Source organism: Saimiri boliviensis, chromosome 2 (genome assembly GCF_048565385.1).
Source record: "Saimiri boliviensis isolate mSaiBol1 chromosome 2, mSaiBol1.pri, whole genome shotgun sequence".
Lineage (NCBI taxonomy): Eukaryota > Metazoa > Chordata > Mammalia > Primates > Cebidae > Saimiri > Saimiri boliviensis.
Window position 1 is genome coordinate 72,837,319 of NC_133450.1, and position 24,981 is coordinate 72,862,299.

A 24,981-nucleotide genomic window follows, 5' to 3' on the forward strand; every position below is an offset into this window, starting at 1 on the left:
GAATCTATCTGCAAAAAAGGAGGCTCAAGATAAGATATTCATCAATGAGGGGTAGAGGATGGTAATTTTTTTCTCTATAACAATGGGAGGATCATAAGTAAGTTATCTATTATTGTTGTGAAAGATCTCATGAAATGTGCTGGAGATAGACAAGGAACAGTTGTGATTTTAAGATTCCTGACCAAGCAGGGAAGTCTGTCTTAGAGCAAGGGGTTAGAGAGAACCTCAAATGAGAGGGGGGACTGCCTCCTTGAAGTTACCAGGACAGAAGAAGAGGATGTGATATTCAGGCGAAGTTGAGAGACTTCTCATTCTATTGTTTCAAATTTCTCTAAGGAATAGGACATTTTGTCATCTTCTGTGTGTTGTGGGAGTGATTGCAGAGACTTGAGAGAAGTGCTCAGGGTTTAAAATGCCAGATATAGGTGATGGGGAGGAAGGCAGCAAACCACACTGCCATGTGTGTACATACTCAACTATCTTACATGTTCTGCACATGTACCCCAAAACCTAAAATGCAATAAAAAACATCTGTTGTGAAAATGGGACCTCAATGGAACAAGAAAACACAGGAACGTTCCTGGGCAGTAGTGAGCCTGCCCTTGAGGATAAACATTAATGCATTCTGCCTTGCTGGGTTATCTCTTTCAGCAGCATGAAGATGAGTGAGTCAGAGAGCTCATTTGGAATTTGAGTTTACCAAAATATGAAATCCCTAAGGGATTTCAGAGTCCTGGCAAAAATATTTCTGAAGAAATCTAGATGGTGCTAGAAGGAAACATGACTGGTTAATGGATTAGGAGGAATCCCAGGGGATTGTTGACATTATTAAACAGCTGAGTCAATGTTCCTCCAAGACACCAACATTGACTGAGTTACATGCAGACCAGTTACATGCTTTAATACCTCATAGTGGTTATGAGATTAGGCTCTTGCATCACGCTATCTAGAGCTAAATCTCAGCTTCTCTGCAAAAGATAGGGAGTTTGGGTACATCACTAAAACTTGCAGGGAAATTACTCTCCCTCTGTAAGACTGAGATGGTGGTTATTGTAGAACCTACATCATGAGCTTGTCATACATGAGTTAATATACACAGAGCACTTCACCAATGCAGACATGTATAAACAATGCATATTTAATAGCATTGCTTTGAATTCCTACCCAAAACCTTGAGGCAGCTATTATTGCTTCTATTTTATATTTGAAAGAAACCGAGGCTCACGGAAGTTTAGGAGTTTGCCCAAGATCCCAGGTAACTAAGGTATAAGATCAGCTTAGCCACAATAATGCTTAAAACACATATTGCAAAGCTTGTTTAACATTTACTGTCCTCAGTGGCTGGAAGAATTGGAATCTAGAGAGAGCTGGTTTAATTCTTTCTTTTTCTTTCTTTCTTTCTTTCTTTCTTTTGCTTTTTTCTTTTCATTTTGGTCTTTTTTTTTGTTTCCAAGAAAGCAACAGCAACAGTCCTTAGAAGAAAAGTGAAAAAGAGACCATGGCTGGTGGACATTGATCTGTCCTATGCAATGAATGTCTGGGAAATAATGATTTGTGGCCCTGAAGTGTGACCTGAGCCACTCATTACTTAAGTGTCTTTTTAATGCTTTTCTTCTCTAATGTGAACTCAAAAAAACACATTTTTTTAAGTTACTGGGGTACAGGTGTATTTGGTTACGTGAGTAAGTTCTTTCGTAAAGATTTGTGAGAACCTCATGCACCCATCACCCGAGCAATATACCTTGCACCGTATATGTTTTCTTTGATCCCTCATCCCCCTCCTACTAATCCCCCCAAGTTCCAAAAGTCCATTGTACCATTCTTATGCTTTTGCATCCTCATAGATTGTTCCCTCATATCAGTGAGAACATATGATGTTTGGCTTTCTATTCCTGAGTTACTTAACTTAGAATAATAGTCTCTAATCTCACCCAGGTCATTGCACATGGTGTTAATTCATTCCTTTTCATGGCTGAGTAGTATTCCATTTTATGTATGTACTAGAGTTTCTTTATACACTTGTTGATTGATGAGCATTAGGGTTTGCTCCACGAGTTTGCTATTGTGAATCGTGCTGCTATAAAAATGCATGAGCAAGTTTCTTTTTAGAATAATGATTTTTTTTTCCTCGGGGTAGATACCCAGTAGTGTGATTACTGGATCAAATGATACACTCCTTGCACTATTCCAAGATGCTCTCTGGAAAATACATTGGACCATTTTCCCACCTGTACCATGTGGGTTTTTACTAGGTACATCTACTTCACAGGTGTGTTGTAAATATGACATGGAATATGAGAGAAAGTGCTTGTCAACTGTAAAGCAGTTTCTGTTCTCTGACTTTGTCTCTCATCTTCTTGTTACTCTCATTTCTTCACATTTCCAAATGTGCATTAGACTAGAGCAGGCGTCCCCAAACTTTTTACACAGGGGGCCAGTTCACTGTCCGTCAGACCATTGGAGGGCCGCCACATACTGTGCTCCTCTCACTGGCCACCAGTGAAAGAGATGCCCCTTCCTGAAGTGTGGTGGGGGGCCGGATAAATGGCCTCAAGTTTGGGGACGCCTGGATTAGAGTATTCCCCAGCCCATGGACACATCTGCTTTACTCCAGAAGGGCCTAAGTGGGCTGTGAATGAAATTGGGATTCCAACAAAACAGATTTCATCTGCTATCAGCATCCTTGGTCCATTAACAAGCCTCAAACACAGACAGTAGTAGATCTTCTGCCTCTTTGTCATCAAGATAAAGATAATTAAAGATATAAAACCACAAAACAATGCAAATAATAGACTCTTTATCAAGAGATTTGGGATTGGACCAGCCTTGGACATAGAGCATAACTGTATCAACTGTACCTATTATGGTAGCAATATCTCTCTTACAGACTTAGAAGCCAGCTCCAATTGGGTTACAAAGAAGGCAGAGAGAGGAAACATGTAGTGTAGGGCTAGAGAAGTTATGCATTCACCAAAGACAGCTTTTCCATTTATTTCTTCTGACATCCATGCCATGTGGCTATTTGATGACACAACTAGTTATCTATGGTATCTTCCCCTCTGTGATGCCTTCCCATCAATATGGCAGGGCTGGGGCCTACCAGTTGGAGACAGACTACTTGCTCTGGGGGTACTATGTCTGTGACCCCATCTGGGCCCAGAGCTGCCCTTCTGTGCAATGTATTATTGAATACATAAGGCAAATTACTGCCAGGAGCTCTTGGTCACTCACAGACAATTCTCCAGCCCTTTAGTGTGGCCTTTTCCATAGAAAGCAGTGATAAATAATGATTTAAAAGGGAAAGTCAAGAAATAGTAGCAAGAGCATATCATTTAAAAACATGGAGAAAACAACAAATAAGTGAGATACAAGTGGTTGGTCCTGAGAAGCTGGATTTGGAAGAGAACAGGATTAGGGTGGGAGATTTCACACTATTTGACTCATTAAACTTCATTCATAGACAATTTTGATAAAATTAAAACTTTAAAAAATTATTTCAATGTTTCTAGTCTATCTGTGAGCTAGGATAATAAGAACTTTTTATAACTCTCCATCTTTAAGAAAAGCTGAAAAGAAATTTTTCTGTTGCTACTTTGGTATAGCCCGTGTTTCTGAGTTATTACCTATATTTTTTATTTCATCAAAATACTCTATAACTAGAAAGTAAATAGGCAAGAGAGAGATGATAATCTAATATATACAATAAAATGATATTTACAAAATAACTAGATTATTAAGGTACAAGAGCAGTCTAACCATAATGCTATTTAAAATTTACATATTTTTAAACATTTTGTTTAAGACCTATTACTTTACCTAAAGTTTGCAGGGGATTAGAGCTTGTTATTCACAACTCTGGGTTTACGTACATTGGTTTCCCCATGGTTTGATAGTCTCAATGAGATGGAGCCCAATCTACTATACAGGTAGTTTCTTTTTTCCCTCCTTTTGCAATGATTTGTCTGGGATTCTGGATAAGATAAGTTTCGCTACAATAAAAAATAGCCCCCACAGCTCCATGAATTAAATCAACAAGCATGTGTTTACAGCACCTGCTACGTGTCCATTGGACCGTTGGTCATACTACATGTCCATTGGTCCTACCAGTCCAGATAGACTGAATCACTACTATTTGGAATATTGCCAGGCCTCACCCCAGGGTGAAAAAAAGCTCTGAAGCCTGTTGCCTGGATAACCTGGAAGTGTGCCCAAAGCATCGCTCAAACTCATTGAAAACTATGAGACTTCATGTGTCCACAACGGAAAGAGAGAAATGTTTGGGGAAAAGGTCTAATGACTACCAAGCCTTTATGTTCATGGGTGATTGAAACCACTCCACCTTAATAGTAAGACTGTTTTTCTCCACAGTTAGCTAGGATAAACTTCTTTTCATTGCCTGCACCTCATCACCCCTTTAATAGTAACAACTACTGGGGCAGCAGAGGGAGAGAGGTTGAGAATTAGGGAGAAATAATTCAAGTGATGCACATTGGAGGGCACCATGTTCAATGCGATTCATTTGTGCTATTATCACTTGATTTGCTGCACCAAAGTGTGTATGAAAGAGCCTTTTCTTCTAGTGATCCTCCTCCGGGTTGGTATAACCACCTGAGCAATTATTTTTAAAGTAAATAATGACAATAATGATGATAAGTGTGAAAAGTAGTTTATTTCATTTTTCCTAAAGTCAATGTCTGTGAAAAGGGAGAAGAGGTTTCCACATAAGCAAAAAATTACGGGAGGTAAGGTGGGGTGCTAAGGGCTAGAATGCAGAGACTGAAGACATGGCCGTTTGTCTTTTGACTGAAGATGAGGCAGGAAATGGGGGTGAGAGTGTTTATACTACTTCCCCGTAACAGTAAAGAAAGAGAAAAAATAAATATATATACACACATTACTAGAAGTGGTGACCAGAATACTCTAATAAAGACACGGTGATTGACAGTGAAGAATAAGAGTCCCTTATGTTTGCATTCATTTTCTTCTAAAATAGACTCGATTTTGATCATCTAGAAAGGCATAGAGCAGGCAGAACTATGTGTAAAACCTGCCTGCATTTAGGAACTTGATTAATGTATCTCTGAGTCTGAAAAACAAACCCTAAGTTCTTGCAGTGTTGAGAAGATGAGTTTTAAGTCACAGCTGCTCAGGAGCCTCTATCTCTCCTTCCTCTGCATCTCTGTTTAGTGGTTGTTTTGAAACTTAAAGTAGTCAGTATATGAAAGACGTCTGACACATCTTCTGGTTTGTCAAAGGTCAAAATACAACAGTAAGTTATTCCATTTTTCTTTGTTCTACTAAAGTAACTTGGTCTGATTCACACATTCAAGGAAAATCCCTACTTGCTCTAGCTTTTTCCAGGACAAGCCCTTATTGTACATTGAAATTCAACTCAAGACCATCAAAGTGGTACCTCTATGAGTTTGCAAGAACCACCATGTTACTGGGTTTAAGATGCCAGATCTCAATAATCAGTAATGCAGATACAGCTTAGATCACAATGCCTAAGTCCTTTTAAATACATGGAAAGCCTTCCCAAGAAGGATGAGTACCAGCAAGCCCAGACGATGAGAAATAAAATAAATAGCCAGTTCTTCAGTGCCCAAACACAGACAAACATCCATAAATATCAAGACCATCCATGAAAACATAATCTCATCAAGTGAACCAAATAAGTCACCAGGGACCAATCCTGGAGAAGCAGATGTGTGACTTTTCAGACAGAGCATTCAAAATAGCTGTGTTGAGGAAACTCAAAGAAATTCAAGTTAATGCAAAGAATGACTTTGAAATTTTACCAGTTAAATTCAACAAGGAGATTTAAATAATTTAAAGGAATCAAGCAAGAATCAAGAATTTCTCCAAGCAGGAATTCTGGAGCTGAAAAATGCAATTGACATATGGAAAAAGTATCAGTCTCTTAACAGCAGAACTGCTCAAGCAAAATAAAGAATTAGTGAGCTTGAAGACAGACTATTTGAAAATATACAGTCAGAGAAGACAAAAGAGAAAATAATAAAAGAAATGAATATGCCTATAGGATCTAGAAAGCCTCAAAAAGGCAAATCTAAGAGTTATTGGCCTTAAAGAGGTGATAGAGAAAGAGAAAGCAGTAGAACGTTTATTCAGAAGGAAAATAACAAAGAACTTCCCAAACCCAGAGAAAAATATCAATACCCAAGTGCAAAAAGGCTATACAACACCAGGCAAGTTTAACTCAAAGAAGATTACCACAAAGCATTTAATAATCACACTTCTAAAGGTCAGTGATAAAAAAAAGGATCCTAAAAGCAGCAAGAGAAAAGAAACAATGTACAATGAAACTGCAATACATCTACCAGCAGACTTTTCAGTGGAAACCTTACAGGCCAGGAGAGAGTGCCATGACATATTTAAAGTACTGAAGGGAAAAAAACTTTTACCCTGTGTTAGTGCATCCAGTAAAAAATATCATTCAAATATAAAGGAGAAATAAAAACTTTCTCATTCAAACAAAAGCTAAGGAAATTTATCAACACTAGAGCCATTCTATAAGAAATGCTAACAGGACTAATTCAATCAGAAAAAAAAAAAGAACATTAACAAGCAATAATATTATCTGAAGGTACAGAATTCACTGATCATAGTAAGTATACAGAAAAACACAGAATACTATAACACTGTGACTATGATTTCTTAAATGGAAAGGCTAAATTAACCAATCAAAAATAATAATGACAACAAGTTTTCAAGACATAGATAGTCCAATACAATATAAATAGAAACAGCAGAAAGTTAAAAAGTGGGGGACTCTAAAGTCTAGAGTTTTTATTAGTTTGTTTGTTTCTTCTTTTGTCTTTTTATGCAAACAGTGTTATCAGCTTTAAATAATGAGTTATAAGATAATATTTGCAAGCCTCATGGTAACTCAAATCAAAAGACATACAGTAAATACCCAAAAAATAAAAAGCAAAAATTAAATTACCTTAACTAAAAGGAAGACAAGAAAGAAGGAATAAAAGGAAAAAGAGACCAGAAAACAAACAGAACACAAATAACAAAATAGCAGGAGAAGTTTTTACTTATCACTAATAACCTTGAATATAAGTGGATTAAATTCTCCAATAAAAAGACATAGAGTAGCTGAACAGATAAAAAGCAAGACCCAATGATCAGTTACCTACAAGAGACACACTTCATTTATAAAAACACACATAGACTGAAAATTTTAAAAATGGATGAAAAAATATATTTTATACTAATTCAAACCAAAAAAAAGCAGAAATAGCTATTCTTATATCAGACAAAAAATATTGCAAGACAAAAACTGTAAAAAGAGTCAAAGAGGGTCACTATATAGTAATAAAGGGATTAATTCAGAAAGGAGATGCAACAATTGTAAATGTATATGCTTCCGACACTGGTGCATTCAGATATATAAAGCTAATATTATTAGAGCCAAAAAGAGAGATAGATCCCAGTACAATAATCGCTGGAGACCTCAACACCACACTTTCAGCATTGGAAAGATCTTTCAAAAGAAAATCAACAAAAAAGATATTGTAATTAATCTGTACTAAGGGCCAAATGGACTTAATACATATTTACGGAAAATTTCATTGAATGGCTACAGAATCCATATTCTTTTCCTCAGCACATAGATCGTTCTCAAGATTAGACCATATGTTAGGTCACAAAACGAGTCTTAAAGTATTCAAAAAAATGAAATAATAACAAGCATCTTTCCTGATTACAATGTAATAAAAGTAGAAATCAATAACAAGGGTAATTTTGGAAACTATACAAATATATGGAAGTTAAACAATATACTCCTGAATATTCAGTGGTTCAATGAAGCAATTAAGAAGAAAATTGAAACATTTCTTAAAACAAATGATAATGGCAATGAAAATACCAAAACCTATAGAAAACAGAAAAGGTGAAACTAAGAAGAAAGTTCATAGATGTAAGTGCCTACATCAAAAAAGAAGAAAAACTTCAAATAAACAACGTCATGATGCATCTTAAAGAACTAGAAAAGTAAAAGCAAACAAAACCCAAAATTAGTAGACGAAAAAAAATAAAGATCAGAGCAGAAAGAGCAGAAATAAATGCAATTGAAATAAAAAACCAACAGTGCAAAATACATATGAAACAAAAAGTTAAACAAAATTGAAAACCTTTAGTCAGACAACAGCAAAAAAGAAAAGATCCACATAAATAAAATTATAGATGAAAAAGGACACATTACAACTGATACTGTAAAAATTCAAAAGATCTTTAGTAGCTACTATGAGAAACTATATGTCAACAAACTGGAAAATCTGGAAGAAATGGACAAATTTCTAGACATATACAACATGCCATGATTGAACCATGAAGAAATCCAAAACCTGAAAAGATCAATTAAAAGTAACATGATTAAAGGGGCGGTAAAAACTATCCCAGTAAAGAAAAGTCAAGAACCCAATTACTTTACTGCTGAATTCTACTAAACATTTAACTAAGTAATATCAATATTACTCAAAATATTCTGAAAAATTGAAAAGCAGGAAATACATCCAAACTCATTCTATAAGGCCAATATTACCCTGTTATCAAAACCAAAGACACATTAAAGAAAAAAAGACACATCAAAAACAAAACAAAACAAAACAAAACAAAACAAAACAAAAAAACTAAAAACTAAAGGTGAATCGAAGACACATCAAAAAAAAAAAAAAAAAAGAAGGAAAGAAAGAAAGAAAAGGCCAATATCACTGATGAATATTATTGCAAAAATCCTCAACAAACAAATAGTGAACTGAATTCAACAACACATTAAAAAGATCATTTATTAAGACCAAGTGAGATTTATCCCAGGGAAGCAAGGATGGTTTAACATGCAAATCAATCAATGTGATACCTCATACAAGCAAAGCAAAGCACAAAAACCATGCGATCATTTCAATTCATGCTGAAATAGCATTTGGTATAATTTAGCATCTCTTCCCAGTAAATGCCCTAAAAAAACTAGGTATAGAAGGAACATACATCAACACAATAAAAGGCATATGTGAGACCCACAGTTAGCATCATATTGAATGGGGAAAAACTGAAAGCCTTTCCTCTAAGACCTAGAATATAACAAAGATGCTTACTTTCACCACTGTTATTCAACATAAATAATGCAAGTCCTAGCTAGAACAATCAGATAAGAGAAAGTAATAAAGAGCACCCAAATTGGAAAAGAAGAAGTCAAATTATCCTTGCTTGCATACCATCTAAGTTTTTATCTGAAAAATCCCTAAGGCTCCACCAAAAAATAAAATAAATCCTGTGAAGTTGCAGAAAATAAAATTAACAACAACAAAAAAAATAAGTCATATTTTTATATGACATCAGCCAACAATCTAAAAACACAATAAAGTAATTCCATTTATATTAACTACAAGTAAAATAAGATACCTAGGAATTAACTGAAGAAGTGAAAAGTATTGATATGGTTTGGCCGTGTCCCCACCCAAATATCATCTTAAATTGTAGTTTTCATAGTCCAAACATGTGATGGGAAGGACCCAGTAAGAGGTAATTGAATTATGGAGGTGGTTTCATGAGATCTGATAGTTTTATAAAAGGCTTCCCCTTTCACTCAGCTCTCATACTTCTCTTTCTGCTGCCTTGTGAAGAGGGATGTGTTTGCTTCCCCTTCCGCCATGATTGTAAGTTGCCTGAGGCCTTCTCAGCCATGTGCAACTGTGAATCAATTAAACTTCTTCCTTTTATAAATTACAAGCCTCAGGTATTTCTTCATAGCAGCATGAGAATGGATTGATACAGATATCTACAATAAAAACTAAAAAATTAATGCAAGAAATTGAAGAGGACACCAAAAAATTGAAAGATATTTTATGTTCATGCATTGGAAGAATAAATACTGTGAAAATCTTTCTAAACCCAAAGCAATTTACAGATTCAATGCAATACCTATCAGAATATTAATGACATTCTTCACAGAAATAGAAAAATCCTCAAAAAAAAATAAAAAATAGAAAAAAAGAAATAGAGAATCCTAAAATTTATATGGAACCACAAAAGACACAGAATAACCAAAGCTATCCTAAGCAAAAAGAACAAAATTGAAGGAATCACATTACTTGACTTTAAATTAGACTACAGAGGTAAAGAAACCAAAATAATTATACTGGCATAAAAACAGACACACGAACCAGTGGAGCAGAATAGAGAAGCCAGAAATCAATTCATATATCTACAATAAACTCACTTTTGACAAAGATTCCAAGAACTTACATTGGGGAAAGGGCAATCTCTTCAATAAATAGTGCTAGGAAAAATGGATACCCATATGCAGAAGCATAAACTAGACTCCTATTTGTCATCATATAGAAAAATTAAAAAAAAAAAAGGATTAAATGCTTAAATCCAAGATCTTAAACTATGAAACTACTAAAAGAAAAAAAATTGGGGAAACACTCCAGAACATTAGAGCGAGCAAAGACTTCTTGAGTAATACCCCACAGGCAAAGGCAGCCAAAGCAGAAATGGACAAATGGACAAATAGCAAAGTTTAAAGTTTTGTTAACTATAGTAAAAGATAACTTAATTATTCCTTTAAAAATAACTGAAAGTATAGTAGGATGTGTCGGTAACACAAAAGATAAATGCTTGAGGTGATGAATACCCTATTTACCTTGATGTGATTATCACACATTGAATGCCTGAATCAAAATATTTCATACAACCCATAAATACATATACCTACTATGCACCCACAAAAATTAAAAAGTAGAAAGAAGGAAACTTAAATGAAATGGAAAATATGCTGTCTTCCTGGAAGATGAGGTTTCTCTCTTCTGTGTAGCTCTATTAGTTTTCTAGGACTGTTGCAACACATTATCACAAACTGGGTGGCTTAAAACCACAAAAATTCATTATTTAATACTTTTGGAGACCAGAAGTCCAAAATCAAGGCTTCAACAAGGTCATACGCCTGCCAAAAACTCTAGGAAATAATGCTTCCCTGCCTCTTCCAGAGTCCTGCATCTCCAAACATTTCTTGACTTCAAGAAGCGTCACTCTACTCTGCTTCTGGCTTCCCGTGGCCATCTCTCTGCTTCTGTCTGTCTCAAATCTCCCTCTACCTTTGTCTTATAAGGATACCTATCACTGGTTTTAGGGCCCACCCTAAATACAGAATGTTCTCATCTCAGAATTCTTAATTACATGTACGAAGACCCCATTTCAAAACAAGGTCACATTCACAAGTTCTAAGTTCTCTTGAGGGGGACGCTATTCAATCCACTATAGTACCGATTTAGAAACGGTCACGCAGCATAGATGGCTGGACTTCTTCAATGGGCTATTGCTCATGTAAGAGGCGGATATGATGTTTAGAAAAAGGTAAATCCTTTTAAGTCCTCCTCACTCACCCAATTAGGATGACTTAGATTTGTAAAATATTCTCCATTTCTAAGAGAGTACTAACTGGCCTCTAGAACTTGGGAGAAAATTATTCCTTATCACTAGCCAGGCTTATAGCATTCAGTTGTTCCAGTTTTTGATTAAATTTTTTTTTCTCAGCACCCATTAGGTGTCCTGGGGTAGACACTGGGTTGACAAGGAGGTGGATGGGACAAGGACAGGGCATTGGTCACTTTCTCCCCAGCCGTAAGCCCTCTTCTAGGGAAAAGTGAATTTACATGACACAGATTCTGTCTCCCTGGACTCAGCTGATTGGATCAGGAATGGATAACTGCCCCTACATCAGCCTCACAATGACAAGAGATGAAGCCCCTGTTTTCTCGTTTGTTCATTGTTTGTTGAGCAGTCTTATTCACCATGTGCCCAGTGACAATTTGCAAAAAGGATGAGGTGAGTGTTTAAGGGGAAGATGCTGCATATCTCCAAGGAAAGAAGTCTTTTCACTGCCTAGAACATCCCGTGATCTTTTTTTGAAATTAAGTTCCAAATGTTCTCAGGTTTCTTTCCTCTACAGCCAGCTGATCTCTGGCTATGCCCTCGGTGAGGGCAAGAGAGACAGACCTCTGGCTTGCTAGACACACGGTGCAGTGCATGGTTCAATAAAGATGTGAACAAAGTGCTACAGGAGTTGGGAAGAGGGTGGCTGACTGGCTCTGTAAGCAAAGAAAGTGTCACCAAATAGGCAACACCCATCTGGGAAAATGAGTAGAAGTTGTGGGGTTTGAATTTTAATAATTAGTATGCTCATGAAGTAGTTCACAGCCTTGAATTCACATCTGGGCAATACCTGAGCCCACTTCAGACCAGTTGAACAGAAGTTGTAAATTCTGCATGTGTATATTTTTAATTTCACGAGGTGATTCTGATGTACAGAGAGGGCTGAGAATCACTGACTTAATGAGTTACATAATAAACCCACCTCCTTCTAGAGCAGTACGTCCTCAATTTTCTTTAGACTAATAGCTACAGTGTCATCATCCTGAAGCCAGCCACGTGCCAGTCACTGTGTGAAACATGCAGCAGGTGCTAAAGAAATATGTTTAGCTTTTATGCAGCACTAGGAGACATAGGCTTCTGATACTCACTGGGCTTCATCACTTGTCTTTGTCCACAGCTCCCTCTTCTTCATTGATGATGTCACTGACTCCTAAAAGTCATTTCATCCTTCACGTTTGCATCCTCCTTTCTTCTGCCACTGCATTAGTCCAGGCCTCCACATGACATTTTTATTAAAGGTCTCTCTGCATCCAATAAGTGCATCATCATAATTATGATCATCATATACTCACACACCCCAAACACAGGCATGCACTCCACTATCTATCCACACACCCATCTATTATCCATTTATCCATCCATCACCCACGCATTCACCCACTCACTTATCCATCCATCCATCCATTCCTTAATACACTCATCCACCCACCTATTCATTCATTCACTTATCCCTATAATACTCATCCATCCACCAGTTCATTCATTTATCCATCCCTCCATACACTTAACTATCCACCTGTCCATTTATTCATCCATCTTTTCATACACTCAACCGCACAACCCATCCCTTCATTCATCCATCCCTCTATACTGTCATGCATCCACCTGTCCATTCACCCATCAATTTATTCATCCATCATACACCCATCTATCCATCCATCTTACACATTGTTAGGTGGCAGTTACATTTAGGATTAGGAATAGGTAGGCTAAAGTAAGATTTAGGCTTAGATATGGAAAAAGTAATAATAGGTTTACAATTAGGGATGGGCAGGGTCAGATTAGGTTTAGGCTTAGTATGGATTGGCTAAAATTAAGTTTAGGGTTAAGGATGGAAAGTAAGGTTAGGTTTAAGGATAGGGATGGGTAGAGTGAGGGTTCAATTTAGTTATTGATGAGGAGATGGAGGGCTGTATTTAGGAAGGCCATGAAAGCCCTCCAGCAGAGTTAATACCCAGTGGACATGTGAATGGTCAAGACAAGTGTGTTCACCTAAGAGTGGATTCATAGTCATTCCTCGCAGAGGAACAGACTGACCATCTGCCCGAGGAAGTGAAACAGAATGATCCCTGCAGAGAACTTCCCAGGGGACTCATGCAGGTTTGGGTGCTGGGAGGGGAGGAGAGATGGTATTCAGTGGGTCAGAAGGGAGGATCTTGGAGTCTGCAATAAAGTGTTCAATTTATATGGAAGACTACGGGGATAGCAGGAGGATTTTATGCAGGGATGGGAGTGACATTAAGCACATATCTCCAACCATGGAGGAGTCCCTCTCATCTTTTCCAGTTTCTGTGCATGGTCCTCAGCTAGTTTAGGAAGTTGGCTCTGGGTAGATGTGCCAACACAAAATTAGGGAGTACTAGAAACTGCTTTTTCAAGAAATAAAGAACTCCAAATGTGTGAGCAGTCAGTTTAGAAAAACTCAGCCAGCTGCCATCACTCCTGCCTTACAACCAGTTCCTGCCATTCCCCACCACAACTAAGAAGGACTTTAGAAAGATTTGTGCTGAAGAGTCAATACTTGGCTTGTGTTCTCCTTCCTTTATTCTTTCCCTTTTATCTGCCCTCCCCCATCTTATCCTGCAAGAGAGGGCCTGGACATTCTCCCTGGTCAGTTACCAAGACTGACATTCTCCCTGGTCAGTTACCAAGACTGACACTGAGAAGAAAAGCAACCCACCATCCTTCAAGGGCAGCGGGCAGCATATGAGAAGGTCCAGAAGTGCAAGGGAGCCCGGTCCACTGAGGTTTGAAATGAAGCCTCTTCTTCTAGGTTTCTGGTGGCCGGGTTGGAGGGAATGATGTAGCAGAGTCTGCTGGAGAGTAAAAGGACGCTAGGGTTTAAACTTCATTCTGAAGTGGAAGAAGATAGAAGAACAGAACAATAAAGTATTTTAAACTTATAAGGGAGATATTAAATTTACATTTTTAAATTTTTAATCACAGATATAAAAATTACTGGAGATAGAAAAGTATATATATATATGTGTGTGTATGTGCATATGTACATTATATATATATATATATATATATATATATATATGATAGATCTAAATAGAGGGATAGATAATGGATGGATGGATAGATAAATACATAGGTACAGTGATAATTGAAGAATGGATGGACAGATGGATGGATGAGTGAGACAGATACATGAGTAGATAATGAGTGAATGGATGTATAGACATTAGATAATGGATGTATAGATGATAGATACATACATAGATAAAGGATGTATGGATGTTAGATAGAAACATAGATACTTGCATAATGAGTGAGTGGTTGGGCAGATGGATGGATGGGTAAGATGGATAGATAGATCGATAGATAGATAGATAGATAGATAGATAGATAGATAGATAGATGATAGATAGATAGATAGATAGATAGATGATAGATAGATAGATAGATAGATAGATAGATAGATAGATAGATGGATACTATGTTGGCCAGGCTGATCTCAAACTCCTGACTTCAGGTGATCCTCCAGCCTTGGTCTCCCCAAGTACTGGGATTACAGATGTGAGCCCACATACCTGACCAGCATATTTGAATACATAAAATTATAAATGTTTTATGTGTCAGAAGATACAATGCAAAAAGTTAGAAGATAACAGGTTGAGAGACCATATTTGTCACTTTTGCACAAAAAGTTATTAACATTTCTTAAAAGCAGCTCCATAGAAAAATTAGTCAATTCATAGGAAGATGGAATATTAATTCACTGCAAATAGCCACTAGTAGTCAGAGGGATGCAAATCAAACCAATAAGATGGCATCGTTCAACCACCACAATGTTTTTCTTTTAAAAACTGATAATGGTTCTAAACTGAGAAGCATGGAAGAACACCTGCTCTTTCACAGACAGGTACTCACAGTGTTTCATAAAATGATACAGTCTTTTTAGTGAGCAATTTGGCAATTAACTTTCAATTTTTATTTATTTATTTATTTTTAATTTTTTTGATATGAAGGCTCTCTCTGTTGCCCAGGCTGGAGTACAGTGGCATAATCTCAGCTCACTGCAACCTCCATCTCCTGGGTTCCAGCAATTCTCCTGTCTCAGCCTCCCAAGTAGCTGGGACTGCAGGCATGCACCATCACGCCTCATTTTGTATTTTTAGTAGAGACGGATTTTCACCATGTTGTCCAGGCTGGTCTCGAACTCCTTAGCTCAAGTGATTTGCCTGCCTCATCCTCCCATAGTGCTGGGATTACAGGTGTGAGCTTCCACGCCTTGCCTTCAAAATGTTTTAAAAGTCCACACTGTTTGTTCCAAGGATATGCACACACCAGTTTGTTTCCACTGCATCATAGCAATGGCTCCAAAAGTAATCCCCATGTCCTTCAGTAGATAAAGTATATATGTAAGTAATCCAAAGCCTTGAACTCTGAATTAGTAAAGAGCTGCTGAGCATAAGTTATGGCAGTTATATGAACAGCTGTAGAGTTATGTCATTGCTAGATAAAAAGAATAAACCCCAGAAATAGATGAATGCTCCCATTCATGTAAACAAGCAAAAAATTGTCTGTGTACAAAGACCTCTCAATGAGTAGAAGATGGTCTGGGAGCTTTGCTGGAGCGGGCGGGCTTGTGTGAGGGTGCAATTTTTTTTGGGGGGGGGCCAAAAAAGAGAGTTTATATAACTGGCTTTATATTATTTATTTTTAGGAGTTTTACAATGAGAATCTATTATTTACTCATGTGATTAGAAAGAAAAACCAACTAACAAAATATGCCTTAAGAAACAGATCACTCTGGCTGGGCATGGTGGCTCACGCCTGTAATCCTAGCACTTTGAGAGGCCAAGGTAGGCGGATCACAAGGTCAAGAGATCGAGACCATCCTGGCCAATATGGTGAAACCCCCATCTCTACTAAAAATACAAAAGTTAGCTGGGCATGGTGGCGTGCACCTGTAGTACCAGGTACTTGGGAGGCTGAGGTAGGAGAGTTGCTTGAACCCAAGAGGTGGAGGTTGCAGTGAGCTGAGATTTCACCACTGCACTCCAGCCTGGTGCCTGGCAACGAAGCAAGACTCTGTCGAAAGAAAGAAAGAGAGAAAGAAGGAAAGAAAGAAGGAAAGAAAGTCATAAACAGATCACTCTGGTAACAGTGCCCAGGATGGAGTGAAGTGATCAGAAAGCTTGCAGAGGGGATCTTTTCAGGGATCTGGGCAGCATGTGAAGATCTGTGGGCTGATCCACAATGGACATGGTTGAATTTGGAAGACAGGAGCTAAATGCTCTCAGTGTGAAATGCTGAGAGGGCAGAATCCAGACCATTTGGTTATCCAACAGGGCAGGGAACTTGCCAGTAAAGATGCTCAGAGTGTATTGGGAAGTTACAGGGTGACGGTGGTGCCATTAGCAATAATAAGTAATGGAGAATGTGGAAAAGCAACTGCATCCTGAGGAAGCATGCACTTGGCATTATTTTATGTAGCAGTTATACTTAGGAAACTGTGAAGGACAACTGGGATCAAGGCTATAGGAGATGGGTGAGCTGCAGACTAATTTTATTTGGCCTATAACTTAGTTTTAATCAGTTGACTTAAACCATCCGGCTTTGGAGCCAAAATGGGCATCGATTATCTCAGTTCCTGATCTGCGGACTCTGAATTTCTACAGTTGCTCAGGACAGCAAGCTCTTCAATGCCAATGTTTCAAAAATCTGAAAGGAAAATGTGTGTTTGTCTGGAATGAGGTTACCCTCACTAACTTTGCTTTTGCCTGGAATCATCCCACTTGTACTGCTCACCTCGTGCCACTTAAAAGCTCTGATTGATAAAATGGAAAGGCCAAGCAACAACCAAACATCTATGGAAAACAACAGTCTACAAAGAACGAGCTTCACCTTGTACCTTCAGGGTTGGATAATAGCGTGAGCCTCAGTGCCAAGAACTTTTTTTTTTTTAAACCAGTTGCGGGTACGAAGTGCAGTTTTATTCGCTGGATATATTGCATCGTGGTGAAGTTTGGGCTTTTATTTTAGTGTATGTAGCACCTAAATCATACACATTTACCCAATAGGAAATTTCAAGCTTGCTGTCTCAGGCTGGCCTGGCAACTTGTTGAGACTCAGTTTCCTCCCTTGTAAATGCTTTCTTTTATGTGTGTTTCCTCTTTTACATTGTAATGTATGATCAACCTCAATTTTAATATCACCCCCCAGCCCAAACCCCACTTTTAGTGTATAATTTTTTTCCTCTGGAAGGGTAGTTGATTGATGGCAGCAGAAAGGACATTGGAAAGAAAAATAAATTAAATTTATGCAAGTGGGAAGGGAGTTGCCTCATTAACAGAATAATTGAGCCGTTAGTTAATTTTACTTGTTATCCACAGAAAAGGGCAAAAATCTTCTAAGCAATGACTCCCTTCTTCCAAATGATTAAAAGAACAACAAAAAGGTTTGTATCTTGGATGTATCTAGTAATTATATGCCTGACACTTTTTTTTTCTTTTTAAATATCATACAAGGCAGATGTATTTTTAAAATCCTGGCAATTTACACAACACTATGAAAGTGTCAGTTCTTCCTAATCAGAATTTTCTGCACTTCCCCCACCCTTATTAGCAGTAATTTCTGCTAATTGATAATTATTACCTTTTTTCTTAGTCAAATCTCGTTGTTAGTGTAACAACACTTCCTGCTTTGCTAAGATCAATATGTTTAACTATCACTGTAAATAATGCATAAAATTAATAATAAAACTATGCTTCCTCAATAGAATGCAAACTTCATCTATTTTCATATCAGCTTCTTAATTTAGAGTCATTTTATTTATGTATTTATTTATTATTATTATTTTTTTTTGCCACAGACTGGTAATAATAAGTAGTTCTTAAGCCCAAATAATGAAACTCTTCATATGTAAACGTCATTAGGACTTTAACTAAAGCCTGTTGACACAAACTAGGCTATCACCGGGCTCTGGAAGTCCCTGTGGATAATAAATATAACTCCCTTTTCAAGCCCATTGCAATAAATCTTAATTGATTTGCAAAAGAGAATTGTTCTTTACCTCCTTGAACTGGACTGGACTGAGCCCTGAGTGATCACTCTTGGATTTCTGTAGCAAATTTCCAGGAAATTGATGATGTCTTTACGGTAGAAAAGGGCAAGGCCAGCTGGCTGCTGGGTCCTAGCCCAAAATGAGCCCTGATGAAGGACCACTGGCAAATGGCCCCGAAAATGCTTCAGAGAAGATAACATCATCATCCCATTATCCCCGAATATGTCTTGCACCCCAAACCTATCACTCACCCCACCCTCATTCTTAATTAAGTCAGAAATACTCTACTCTCTGCAAGACAAAGACCATGGCCTTTAAAAATTATTGATGTGTCTATTTAAGATACAAGAGTCTGAAAATACAGGAAGGTATTGCAGACAGAAGAGAGAAGTAGCCACAAAGCCAAAGCTGTCTCCTCATTTTGGAGTGAGGGTAGTCCTTCAAGAAACACTTTCCATGTGACAGGATCCTTATCATAAAGGTTACTCACTTGTTGCTGTAGTGGAGAGAGCAGGCGAGCTGGGAGCTCCGGTTCCTGTTTCTAAAGCTTTGTAAATTAGCTTTGTGACTGACCAAGACCATGTTCTTGAGGCGCCTCCATTTTCTCATCTGTAAAATGAAGAAATTCAGAGTGTAAGAAGTCTCTAAACCTCTTCCTATTCTTTTACTCCACTTGAAGCCAATGTCCATTGACCCCACTATTTGTTTATTTACTTGTTTTGAGGATGAAAGCAGCCATAGCCAAAAGACTGATTTCATAAGTGACAAGGGAGCAAAAGGAATTTAAGAGCTGACCAACTAGTCAGAGTCCACTGCAGGCCAAGGAAAGGTTCTACCCTTGTAATAGAGAGCGAGAAGTGCTGGAGGTGTCACCAAGCTCTTGTGTCACCACGTGTTAGCCAACATGGCTGCTCTCACTTTTTAAGTAGGAGTAAAAGTATCAAGAAAAAGGAAAGACTATTCTCAGAAAAGAGGAAAGATCAGCTTCTGAATAAAAAAGACAAATCAGAATGACCTGAAAAGTGGCAGGTTTTCCTCATAGGAAAAGAGAGGAAAGAAGAGATTACCTCCCTGAAGTCAAAATAGTCCTACAACTAAGAGAAGCAACGGGATAAGATGGCAATAGAAATGGGACAGAGCACAAACCACCAGGAAGTAACGCAAAGCAGGATGATAACGATCAAACTCACACTAGAGCCAGAAAAGGACTACAGGGAAGGCAGAAGAGGTGGAATCAGTCCTGTGGAAAGTAAGCCGCTGTTGCAGAATAGGAATTTTACATTCCTCCTCAGAGGGTAAAGGCAAAGAAAAATGATGTGGCAGATCACATAGTCTTGGGGTACAAAGATGAATTTTAGTCTACGGTTCACTCAGTGAATATGTATTGATCCCCTGTCATAGAGCTGGACTGTTTTTGTACTTTAGCTATATTAGTGAACAACACAAACAAAATTTCTTCAGCTCTTGGAGCTTATAGTCTAAGTCAGTGGTCCCCAACATTTTTGGTACCAGGGACCATTTTCATGGAAGATAAATTTTTCCTCAGACAGCAGGTGGAGAGTGTGGGGGATGGTTTCAGGATGAAACTGTTCCACCTCATATCATCAGGCATTAGTTAGATTTTCATAAGGAGCCTGCAACCTAGATCCCTTGAATCCTTGTAGGCACAGTTCACAGCAGGGTTTGCACTCCTATGAGAATCTAATGCTGCTGATCTGACAGGAAGTGGAGTCAGGCAGTAACACTCACCTCCCACTCACCTCCAGCTGTGCGGCCAAGTTCCCAATAGGCCATGGACTGGTTCCAGTCTGTGGCCCAGGGACTGGGGACCTCTGGTTCAAGTGCTAGGTCTTACTGAGTGCAAATGTTTTCAATCAGAAATAATCAAAGAAACACCCATATTTTTAGCTGCCATGTTTCCATTTTTTTATATGTAAAGTTCAGCCACCCATTCTTTGAGATGGATTATGTTCATCTATAACTCAGAGCCCTATGCCCAACAAAAAGCACCAACTTGCCACAAATGGCCAAGCAGAAAAGGGAAGAAATGAAACTCCCAACTTGTTGCTCAACAGACTGCTGTTTATTAGTTTGCTGTCTTGACCTCTATTGAACTCTAGGCTCTATGAGAGCCAGAATCTGTCTCAGTAACCACTATGGAGGATATTTTCCTGAACCAAACAGGAGACCAATAATGATCTGTGGAGTGTTAAGCTAATGAATGAAACCTGAAGTTGTTCTGCTGCCGAGTTCATACTTTCTTTTTTTTTTTTTTAATTGCATTTTAGGTTTTGGGGTACATGTGAAGAACATGCAAGATTGTTGCATAGGTACACACATGGCAGTGTGCTTTGCTGCCTTCCTTCCCCTCACCTGTATCTGTCATTTCTCCCCATGCTACCTCTTCCCACTTCCCCACCTCCTCATCCCTCCCCCATTTCCCCCCAACGGACCCCAGCATGTAGTGCTCCCCTCCCTGTGTCCATGTGTTCTCATTGTTCAACACCCGCCTATGAGTGAGAACATGCGGTGTTTGATTTTCTGCTCTTGTGTCAGTTTGCTGAGAATGATGGTTTCCAGGTTCATCCATGTCCCTACAAAGGATGCAAACTCATCATTTTTGATGGCCGCATAATATTCCATGGTGTATATGTACCACATTTTCCCTATCCAGTCTATCGAGTTCATACTTTCAAACACTTAGCTATACTTAGTTTACAAGTGAACAAAAGGTTCTGACATTTATGAGAGACCTGAGTATAGAAATTAAAGTTTAGTCCATGATTATGGAAAGCCAATAAAAATAATTTTAGGCCTAAAGATGTCCTGACAAAAGCATCGAAAAGATGTAAACAAAGACAGTGTGTACCTGGTTAATAAATAATTTGCTCAAAAAAAAATCCACATCGTGCTAACTCAGACTTTTGCTTTCCAACACTACATGTTTTGATTGTTGTCTAAATACTTTGCAAGGAAAACAGTTCTGATCTTTAACTGCAGAACTGGCAAGGCTTGGCTCCACCTAGGGTGGCAATCAAAAGACATCATCATCTATTTGAATACTCAAAAAAGGGTGCCACACAATTCATCTTCTTGGAAAAAAAACTGATGGAGGAAAACCCAAGTTTTCTATAAGATGAATCCAATTCCAAAGAACTCAAGAAGGGAAAATATGTGGTAGTTGAAAAACACGATTAAGAGACCTTTGGCCGGATGTGGTGGCTCATGCCTGTGATTCCAGCACTGTGGGAGGCCGAGGAGGGTGAATCACCTGAGGTCAGGCGTTCAAGACCAGCCTGACCAATATGGTGAAACCACGTCCCTACTAAAAATACAAAAATTAGCCTGGTGTAGTGGCTAATTTTTGTAATCCCAGCTACTCGGGGGGCTGAGATAGGAGAATTGCTTGAACCCAGAAGGCAGAGTTTACAGTGAGCAGAGATCATGCCATTACACTCCAGCCTGACTGACAGAGTGAAACTCCATTTCAAAAAAAAAAAAAAAGATAACTTTGTCACCAGCAGCTGATTAGGTTCCATTTTAAAGCAGAAATACTATGGGCCTTTCCTTATTCAGTTTACAACACCAAATAAGAAATCTACTTGGGTCATATGCTGCCAGTTAGATATGACCCTCAAGCATGAATTTGCTCCTAAATCAGGAAATATATTTCCTAGGTTTATGTATCATTCTCCTTTTTTTTCTTCTCTTTCTTTCTTTTTTTTTTTTTTTTTTTTTTTTGCCAAGTTTGATGACCCCTTGTATACTCAGCATTGTCACAGTAGTGCCCCCAGACTTCAGTGGCATAGAGTAGCCACAAAGGCTTACTTTTTTTCACGTTCGTCTTCACCTGTGGGAGCTGCAGGATGACTCAGGTCTGCTTTGCATGCCTTCCTCGTGCTTTTCGGCAAAAGGAACGACGCCTCTTGGGATGTGGTGTTCTCACCTCAGAGAGAAAAGGGCGAGAGAGCAGATGAAAACCACTATTATCACTTCAGCTTGGATGTGGTCTATCTCTGCTAATACACCGTTGGCCAAGTGAATCCAAAACTAAGCTCTGTCAATGGGGCAGAGAGGCATCCATCTCCAGTGGGAATGCCTGCAAGTTATGTGGCAGTGGCCGGGACGTATAATCTTCTTACAGGGAGGCAAAGTGAATAATTAAGAATAGTGATTTAGTTTCCCACATAAATTAAAGGAAACCTTGTGGTGGGACTCTAAGCTGGCTAGCCATTGAACTGTCCAGGCTCTCAGAAGCTTTAGAGTCTGTTGACAGTCTGACCCCAAACTACCTCTTCTGAGTCAGATTTGCCATGTCACCAATGTACCCTGTTCTATTTCTCCTTTTTCTCTTATAGTCTCTGTCTGTCTGTCTCTCTCTGTCTCTGTCTCTGTCTCTGTCTCTCTCTCTCTCTGTCTCCAAAAACCAAGTTAGAGAAAAATGATGGTCACATTTTACTGCCAGAGGATTTGCTGAATAGCTTTTGCTTCTTTAAAATTTACACTGAATGACTTGAGTTAATTTGAATGACTTATAAACTATTTAGTGACAGATATTACTGCTTTCATCTAATCTGGTTTATTATCAATCACAAAAAGTATCATTGTTTTATGTACCACTAAGAAAAAAAATAGATGTCAATTAAACTGTGATATGCCATTAATTATAAGATGCATTCCAATTTCAGAGATGTTAAAATGTGAAAAATGTCTTAGAATCAATCAAATATAGTATCTATTATTGTATTTCTCCATATCTAGTATGTTTTAGATGAGACCTATGAATCTTTCTGTACTAATCATTATTTAAAAGCAGCTTATTTACCATATGACATCAACCCAATATGAAAAGTTGGAGAATAAGTAAGCACTAAAATATCCTAGAATATTCACCATGATTGTTATGTCTGGGTATTAAGGCTAAATAACTGAGTTTCCGTTTATTCATTATACATTCTGTCACTTTATAATTGTTAAAAAATTAGTGTTAATATTATAATTAGGAAAATTGTTTATATTTAAATATAATTTTATACAGGCCATATGATAAAATAGATAAATAATACATTAGAGCAAAAATTTTTAAGGAGACATCAAAGTTGAATGGTAGTTATTATTGGTAGTGGACCAAGGCTACTATTTTTATTTTTTTCTCTCTATTTGTTCTCTTTTCTAAAATGTTTACAAAGAAGATACTTTCTTTGGCCAGAAAAGCAGGTTATGGCCTCTAACAGGTACTTACAAGGCAAAAAGTCAACTACCAGTTGCTTGCCAAAGAGCCATTCTTCCCATCTTTCTTACAACACCAGATTTATCCTAAACGGGTAGACGAGCTGAAAAAAGACTCTTTCCCTACCAACTTCCACTCTCATCTTTAATGTAGCTATGTGAATAAGTGTCCACAAAGGAGATATAATTGAAAAGTGTTCAATGAATTTTTCAGTAAGGTTTCTTAAAAGCATGACAGATACATATATTCTTTTTCTTCCTTTCCTCCATCTTCCCAGAATGCTGCCATAATGGCTGGTGCTTCCGCAGCCATTCTGGGCCTTGAGTTAGCTTGAGAATGCAAAGTGTGGCAGAACAGAAGGATAGAGGCAGCTGGGTCTCTGAGGACATCAAATTGCCATGCCATTCCCGATAGGCTTATCTCTAGAGGTCTTTCACAAGAATATAACTCTAACTTAAGTTGTACTATTGAAATCTCTGTTAGCTGGTAGAAATTTTGAACTTATAGCCGGCAGAAATTGCTATCTCATATAAAGAATGTAAAGGAAGCAGAGCTCAAAATCCTCATCTGCCTTTGCCTTCTATGAGTGATGTTAGGGCCTTTAGAAAACATTGGCCAGGCTGCCAACATGGTGAAAGCTCATATCTACTCAAAATACAAAAATTAGGTGGGTGTAGAGGTGCAAATCTGTAGTTTCAGTTATTCGGGAGGCTAAGACAGGAAGATGGCTTGAACCTGGAAGGTGGAGGTTGTAGTGAGCTGAGATTGTGCTACTGCACTCTAGCCTGGATGATAACGTGAGACTCCATCTCAAAAAAAAAAAAAAAAAAAAAAAAACATTGGTAATGAGTGCGGACAAGACAAAAGGGACAGTGCAGTTCCTGATCTTTTGAAATAAAGAGCTCTACCTAGTCAAGGTAAAGTTTCAGTTCCACCATGCTCCATATTGTTGTCTATGACAGAAGGAACTTCTAAGAGCTTCATGAAGTCAGTTGGCGACATGGACAGCATGAGCTCCATGACAGATGAGTCTTTTTCCAAGTCCTGTCTACTATTCCCCATACGGGTCAGGGTCTCTGACTCCTTGTTCATTTCTTCCCTTGTTGCCCTTTCCCTCAAGCACTCAGCTAATTTTGTGCTCCAGTGATCAAGATAGGCATTTGTCACTTTCTGCAGAAAAGAACAAAATCTGATGAGTATTTGATATTCCCAGAAGCTAGTAACTAAATTTGGGCTCAGGTGACAGCCCACTGAGCACTTGCTCTGAGTACATATGCAT

General features: G+C 38.1%; 1 long non-coding RNA gene across 3 annotated transcripts in view; it reads right to left on the reverse strand.

Moving 5' to 3' along the window:
- The window catches only part of LOC141583593 (uncharacterized), a 100,064-nt gene that overhangs the window by 50,457 nt on the left and 24,626 nt on the right, over positions 1-24,981 (reverse strand). The window contains exons 2-5 of one of the 3 annotated variants that reach the window (XR_012516256.1): positions 22,301-22,418; positions 18,963-19,081; positions 14,138-14,270; positions 12,546-12,701 (exon numbers count right to left, since the gene is read on the reverse strand). This is a non-coding gene — a long non-coding RNA (uncharacterized LOC141583593). Of the gene's footprint in view, positions 1-12,545; positions 12,702-14,137; positions 14,311-18,962; positions 19,082-22,300; positions 22,419-24,981 lie in introns of all 3 variants that reach the window. The other 2 variants (XR_012516255.1, XR_012516254.1) reach the window with 2 other exon arrangements.